The following is a 7,828-nucleotide window of genomic DNA, read 5'->3' as shown; positions in this document are numbered from 1 at the left end:
TTTACTCAAAATATAAAAAGGTGAAGTTCATATTGAAATAAGAGAGAAGTTTGGAGTTTATTAAAACCTAGGATTTACCTGTTCAAAAAATAAAACACACAATGCCATTTTTTGCACTTTTAAAAACAACTCATAAATGAAAAAAATGTTTGCTAGAAGTTCAAGTGCTCGGCGAGGAAAAGTTCAAAAATTCTTGTGAGAGAGGTTCACCGTGTATTTAGATGTCCAAAATACATAAAAAAAGTTTTTTTGTTGTATTTTAAAATAATTCACTCAAACCAGAGAGAAGTTCAAAGTGCTAACATCCAGAAGTTCACGTACTGCATGGTATGTGTTTCGTATAAGAAAAATACAATAAAGTGAAACAGAGTGAAGTTCAAACAGATTGCCCTAGATGTTCATCTACTTCACGCATTGCAAAAAATAGCACGTCAAAAACAGAGTGAGGTTCAAAACAGATATGCTTGAGAAGTTCAACTACTTCACGCAGTGCGTTTCCATTCGTGATGAAGGCAGAAATCATGATCTCGTCATTTTCTAATTTATTTCAAAATGGCAGGAATATTATTTGTGTAAGTTCAAGTCCTCGGACGGAGAAAGTTAAAAAAAATATTGTGAGAGGTTTGTTCAAAACGAATATCATTGGTGGTAACACTGACGAAATGGATGAAAAAATTACAAACAAAAATACGTCACAGAAGTTCAACGTGAAAACAGCAGGAAGTTCAACTACTACACTGAATGAATTTTAGATGAAAAACTTTTGAAATCATCGCGAGTATGAAAAAATGTTCAACACGGGAAAGTTGCGTGTTTGCAGCAGGTTTCCGTCGGTGTATCATCTGCTCAATTCCGGTGAGTGGATGGAGAGCTACGAGCAGTGGATGAAGAGCTACGAGCAAGAAAAGCACGTGAAAAAACAGAGTGAAGTTCAAGTACACATGCCGAGAAGTTCAAGTTTTTCACGCGGTGCATTTTTGAAGAATCTGTTTCGCGTAAAAGGCAGAACGAATGATCCCGCCGTTTTCGAAATTACTTGAAAACGGCTAGGAATCAGAGAAAACCATCAACATGAAAAAGTTTCACATTTTTCGTAGCTTTTCAGTGGTATATTATTTGTCTAATTGCAATAAAGGTTGTAGAAATTACAGCAAAAATATGTTTTTAGCCATTTTCAAAATCGACTTAAAACAGTAAGGAATTGAGAGAAACAATATATATAGAAAAGTATCGCATTTCCTCATGCTTTCCAATGTCGTATCATTTGTTGCATTCGGAAGCACGGTTAAAAATTAGCTTGAAAATACAAACTTGATGAAACTTTAACTGTTTCCTAAATTACTTTTAAACTGTTCAAAACTAGAAAAAACTTTCAACATGAAAAAGTAGCGCATTTTCACAAGCTTTCCAACGCCATATCATTTGCCTCAATTGGATTAGCCGTTTAGAAATTACATTGAAAATACGAACTCGGCTCTTTGGTTTGTGAAATTTTACGATTTTACAAATTACTCTTGATCCATAGGGAATTAGGGAAAACTTTCAACATGTCGAAGGAGCGGTTTTGCAGCAGCTTTCCAACGCCGTATTATTTACCCCATTCCGATAAACGATTTAGAAATGCGATCGAAAATACGATTCACATTTTTTGTACATAGAAAAAACGGTTTTCAAAACTGCTCTTAAACCGCTTACATTTTGCCAAAAATTTAACTTGGTTCATGATAGTGGTGTCCATAGCTTTCTAACGGTATATCGCAAGCCCCATTTGGACACCTTTTAGTTGAAGTTCAACCTAGTACTCGGGGAAGGTCAGGCGCGTTACTTGGGAAGTTCATGGTGTGATCAGAATATTATTCTGATCTCGTGATCAGAATAGTGTTTATGTATGTATATATATACTAGTTGATCCGTTGCGCCAAATGGCGCAGAGACCCGCTATAGCCATGTTGTCGATGAAAATAGTTCTATTTTGCAAGAACCTATTCAATATTGGTAGTACAAACTCATGTGTTAAACGATGTTATATTGAAAATGTGGTTATCACGGTGCGAAATCTGAGTTTGAAAAAAAATTATATTTGTGTAACATGTACAAACCAGCTAAGGAAGCATTGTTTTAGTTGAAAATAAGGTTATAATGATTAGATATCTCAGTTTGAAAAAAACATATCAAAAAGAAAATTCATGGTTTAGTTGATTTAGTTGTGAGCAAGCACATATGGTAATAAATTTAACCCCTCTTAATAAAAAAAGAAGAGGCTTGCTGTGTACAATAAGATGTATAATAAATTTACCCCTTGCGCCACAGGTCTCATTTGAAACAAAGAGTTATTCGACAATAAATGCTTGACAAATTGGCAATAATAAAGATCCTTTTAATAATGAAAATTGAAGGAAACATAGCTTCAAACTATGTAATAGAGTTTTCAAAATGCAGGCATTCTCCCTATATAATTTTGCTATGTAAGTTGGAACTTAGGAATCCATGTCACGGTTTATCCTTGATACATTGTTGGTAACTCTCCCCTCCCACTCTGGATCCATAGCATTTCGTCCTTCACAACCCCTTTATAGTCTTGACTGGTTTTGAATGTCACCATGGAAACACCATTCCTGCTCAAATAATAGCAAGCCATGGATATCGAGCAATAATATAGTGTGAATAACTGAACATGGAAATCTGATACTAAGACTAATGGAACACTAAGTACACCTCCTGCAATTTCTTCCATCTTCCTTTCAATTCTATGGGAAAAGGTTGCAACATGAGGAATAGCCTGCAGAAATAGATAGTATCAAATACTGCACAAGTCAATAAAATGTTACTACTAGCCATAGTGCATACATTCTATCTCTTATTGTACTTTTTGCATCCTACTACGACTCAGAGCACGTACATGACATATCCCGGTAATGCCACAATTGTTGTTAGCGACTGAAATGAGTTGTCCAGGTTTTTACTGGTAAATCAATTCAGTTTACATGCAACTAATAAAATTTTCCAGGGAAATGTTGTAGTGATATCATGGTGGCGCAAGCATAGAAGTTGTTACAGAGTGGAAAGAACAGTCTAGATTTTCAGTACTGAATTTGTCTGGCATAGCATTGCAGAAAGATAAAGTTTATTAAGAGCATTATCTCCCAACACACAGAAGGAACCCAAAAGCTGCAAACAGTGATACGCCTAAAAACTTACAGCATATTATTAGCTGAAAGATCAAGATGTTGAGTGATACGTGACAGAATACTCATTGTATGTTGTACATGAGGAGGTTTGTGAGCAAATTGACGGACTGTTAAATGAGTCATAGGACCGTACCAGATAGAGCATTCACTTCTTCAAAATGTATTCAATAAACTGAAAGAGAAATGCATCATGTTACAGGTGTAGCCAAGTACAGCTGAAAGCAAACTTGATATAGCTTTGTAAAGTTGAAAGTATAAAACTTCACACAAGGTAAAGCAAGTCAAATCAGAGGGGAAAGGAGGTCAGGAACATGCACCTGGAGCAAGAGGGGGCACAATCTCGTGTTCTGGCTTTCTGAAATAGAGAACACTTTTACATCAACTAAAACAGGTTCATGCAAATGAACAATCAGATAGAGTAGCTCAAATGCATTAATAACTTCCGTTTGGCCTTGCAGACAACACTGCAAGAAGAGGCTTCGTAACCCAACCACATCATCTATACAAAGGGAAAAAAGAAAAGGAAAGTGAATTGTGTGTACGCATACACTGGAAGACACTGTAGACCAGTTCCTAATGCTTCTCTAGCTCTTACAACCATCTGTTAATCCGTGAGCAGGAGAACGGAGAAAAACAAAGTGCAGATCTTAGTCTCTAAGGCATTTCATCAATCATGTAAAGATCTAAAGATGAAGCGGTTCTGGATTTGGGTTGGGAAATTGGCCGAGCAATTATGACCACGCTGCACCAATAAGTCCTTGCCAACATGTAAATTATCCAGTCAATAGAAATGGTATACCTTCGTAAATAACATGTCCTATTTAGACAAATAAATTTGTAATCTTTTATTAATCTAGGACAAAGTGAGATGGCAAGGTCTTCAGAAACATCTAGCCGACAATATCAAATTAGAGGGTTGAATTAAAAACGGATCTTCAACTACTTCAACACAAGATCAAAGACGAGCATTCCACCTTGTTCAAGAAGGCTGTCAGATCAATTTTTAGCTGATTCTCATGTTGCTAAAACAGAAATTGGATAAGGGCTCTGCCCCATTAGCTTAGATCTTTTTTCTTTTGTTTCTATTTCTCCTTTACCTTTGTAACATACTATTTTTTAATGAAAATATACCATAGAACTATTGTTCTACGGTTTGTTGTTCAAAAAAAGTGAAATTACCTAAAGGGCTATGTCCATCTTCCTCAGTCCTATTCACACTGAGAGGAAATAACAGAAAACTTACAAACATGACAAAAAATAGATCTTCAGTCCTATTCATATGGTTAATATGTACCAATGCATGGTTTTTGTATATAAATAGAAAATTTTGAAGGCACATATTCTAGTTTTCTTTATTTACTAGAACACCATAGAGATCACATGGCTATAGTTTATCATGCAAGATTCTGCAAATTAATAGCTAGAGCGACATTTCACTACAACAATTAGTGGATAATGTATTTGACTAAAGTAGTACTGTTATAGTGTCTCTGTTGTATCTCAAGAATTAACTGGATGTTTGTACAACAAATACTATTCATAAGCAATTGTCACATGCAATTCTTATTACATCCAGTCCTTCATCCAGCGCAGCAAGATGGATCCATATCCATAATTGGCGTTGTAATGAACTGCGGTTTCTTTCAAAAAATTAGTTTGAGAATTGGACAAATATGCTTCTGTGTACAACAGAAAGAGTGAGCACGGGGGCATCGAGTTACCATGACCTCCAAAACATGTATAACAACAGAAACAAGCGGACAAATCCTGCTCACACACAGACACGAATTATAAGCAACACGAGAACGAACAACACACGATGCCCGACCATATCCGGAACATTTACACGATCGGCACGGCATACAGATATTTAAAAGATCACCAGGCAGACAGCGTGACACGAAGATACTCAAAGTAAAACACGCACACTTGTAGTAGAAAGGAAAGAAGAAAACCTTATGAGTCGAACGACACAGGAACAGAAGAGATTGTACAGCCTGCGAAAGTGCGAAATACACAAAAAAATAATCGGTTAGAGCACAACGACACACAGGCATGCAATGAACACTCAGCCAGTCACAGAAGCAACAGAACGGCCTATTTACCCGAGGCAGCAAGCAGAAGCACGTTGGGTAAGCAGCAGGACAGATGAGAAGAAGAAGCGCTGGCAATGGGAAAAGTACGCTGAACCATAGAACAAGCATCAACACACATGCATTTCATCAAACATTTTATAGGCAAGCACAAGAGGAGTGGACTAACCTCAATGAGAAGGAGAGACGGACCCAAGGCTCGACGCAAGCGACAACAGGAAACCGTACCAAACTGCCCATGAAGGAAACGAAGGCAAACATGCAAAATTAGCACGACGAATCCAAAGCAGCGGCGAAGAACATGCGAACCAGAGAACGACGAACCTCAACTAGCGGCAACATCGAGCAGAGGAGGCCTATCGAAACAGAGCATGGGGCTGCCGCATCTCGGCCACCATGCGGCACGGCGAGGCAATATATCCCAGTCCATCTGTCCTTTCCTTTCCCGTCACAGTTTCATTCATCTTCTAGATGACTAACACAATTAGCACATCAACCAAGAAAATAAGAGGAACGATGAACATCACACGGAAAAAACAAGAACGATGAACATCACCTCAAGAGGAGAAGAGGTAGATCGATTGGGCTATTTGTCCTCGGCCGCCAGCGGCGTGGTCGGAGGGCGATGCTTCTCTTCTCCCATCCCGTTCTCCTCAGCGGGAGGCAGCGACGCTGCCTGGACGAGGCCCTCGGCTCGGTCGCAGGACTCGCTGAAGGCATCGAGGCAGCGGTGGAGGTCCGTGAGTGCCACCGTGCACCCGGGCTCGCGGACTGCGGCGGACGCAGCGTCGACCAACGCGTAGTAGGCACCAATTCATCTCTCTCTCTCCAACTGCGGATGGAGGTGAGGCACGCAAGATGCATCGGTCAGCCAGGCCCCACAAGTAAATGCATCGGGCAGCTGCAGTCTATCCTCTCTCTCCGAAGTCCAAAAGTAGACGAGAGACAACACCACACATAGGAAAGGGGTACATGCGCACTAGACACAGGAGTAGCAGCCGACGAGCGGGACCAGAGCAGCGGCGGCCCACACGTCATCGGGCTAGTACAAACGCATGTGCACAATCTAGGTGCACATCGTCGACCCACCCCTCTGCAGCTGACACAGGAGGCAGTAACTCCCCACGATGCATGACGCGGGCAGCGCGTGAGGAGCGCCGGGCCAGGAGCAGTTGACCGAGGTAACAAGGAAATATCATATACACAAGACATGTAATCACCGCAGCTGATGAGCGGGACCGGGGCCAGCACTGGCCCACACGTCATGAGGACAGCACAAGCGCAGGCGCAAAATGCGAGGAGCAGCGCGCAGCGCCCGCGACCCGGACTTCCTCGCATGCACGCGGCACAGCACGACAGGCTGCCCCATGCACCCAACAAGTTGGCACCCAGCCAATGAAATTCGGCCCGAGCCCACAGGTCATCCGCTAGCCAAGATCTACCGCCCATTGAAAACGCACAAGTGAAAACGCAACGACCATCGAACGGACAAGAACGAAGAAAAGACCGGGTTGACTAAAATTGAACGGCCAACGAATCTTGCCATCGAGGGAGCGCCCTGGGAGCGAGTTGCCCAGCCTCATTATTAGTTTAAATATATAATATACATATATATATATATATTGTGTGATGATCTAATGAACAATTAATATATATATTCTGAATTCCATTTTCTATCTGTTTTTCTATACTAATTTGAATCTAGCTGTTATCATCCACACATATAGAATGGAAAGCATATACACACATATTGAAACAGAACATATAAGAATAGAAAACAGAGTACACACATTGAAATAGAGCAATACTATGATTGTTGCGAATACAAAGCTATCCGCGTCGAAACAACTTTTCAAAATAAAACCCGTCCATGAGACCATGACCAGCACCCCTTGCCTAGGGTAGCTCTTGGCTCTACCTTAACTCGTGCAGGCATTCGTCCAAGAGGTCGACACACTCGCGGTACATCTGGAGCATGATCTCGAGCTCCAAGTTGGCTATTTCATCAGAGATCACCAGCTCGAGGATGCGACGGTCATGTTCCTCTACTGCGCCCAGGTGGACACTTAGGCCAAGGAGGCGGTCGAGCCTACGGACCAGCGCGTTGGATTCCAGCGGGCCGCGGACAAGGCGAACGGCGGCACCCATGCGAATGGCACGGCGGGCATCCGGTGCAAGTACGGCGTGGCCGACATCTGGTGCAAGTACGACGCTGAGGGTCTCTGCCCACTCCTGGCGAGGAATAGGGGTACTGACGGGACGTGTACCCAGTTGTGACACCGTGTTGACAGCAGGAAAGCGCCGATGGATCCGCTCTTGTTGTGCAGCGCGCCGTGCCTCTCACTCTGCGGTGCTCCAAGGGTCTCGTCATGCGGCGAGCAGTAGCCTATCGGCGTGGACGTGCCTAGCTTGCTCTGCGGCACGCCATCGATCATGTTGTGCGGCGAGCTGCAGCCTGTCGGCGCTGACATGCCTATCTTGATCCGCGACGCTCAAGCGCCATGCGCCAAAGGTCTGCTCAACCCCGACGATGACGTGCATCACAAC

General features: G+C 42.1%; 1 long non-coding RNA gene across 11 annotated transcripts; it reads right to left on the bottom strand.

Moving 5' to 3' along the window:
* Positions 1–2,362: 2,362 nt before the first annotated feature.
* LOC125517628 (uncharacterized) lies at positions 2,363–6,192 on the bottom strand. 11 transcript variants are annotated; one of them, XR_015607830.1, is made up of 7 exons: positions 5,606–6,192; positions 5,451–5,513; positions 5,294–5,372; positions 3,506–5,185; positions 3,322–3,360; positions 2,716–2,779; positions 2,363–2,615 (listed from the first exon to the last, which is right to left on the bottom strand). It is a non-coding gene; the product is annotated as an uncharacterized LOC125517628 (long non-coding RNA). The 11 variants fall into 11 exon arrangements; XR_015607829.1 differs by having other exon boundaries at positions 3,199–5,185; XR_015607828.1 differs by having other exon boundaries at positions 2,363–2,779.
* Positions 6,193–7,828: the final 1,636 nt, after the last annotated feature.

The sequence above is a fragment of the Triticum urartu genome, chromosome 6A (genome assembly GCF_056163025.1).
Source record: "Triticum urartu cultivar PI428250 chromosome 6A, HENAU_Tu73, whole genome shotgun sequence".
In the NCBI taxonomy this organism is placed as follows: Eukaryota; Viridiplantae; Streptophyta; class Magnoliopsida; order Poales; family Poaceae; genus Triticum; species Triticum urartu.
The sequence above is the reverse complement of the archived record's forward strand: the minus strand, read 5'-3'. Positions and strand labels throughout refer to the sequence as shown.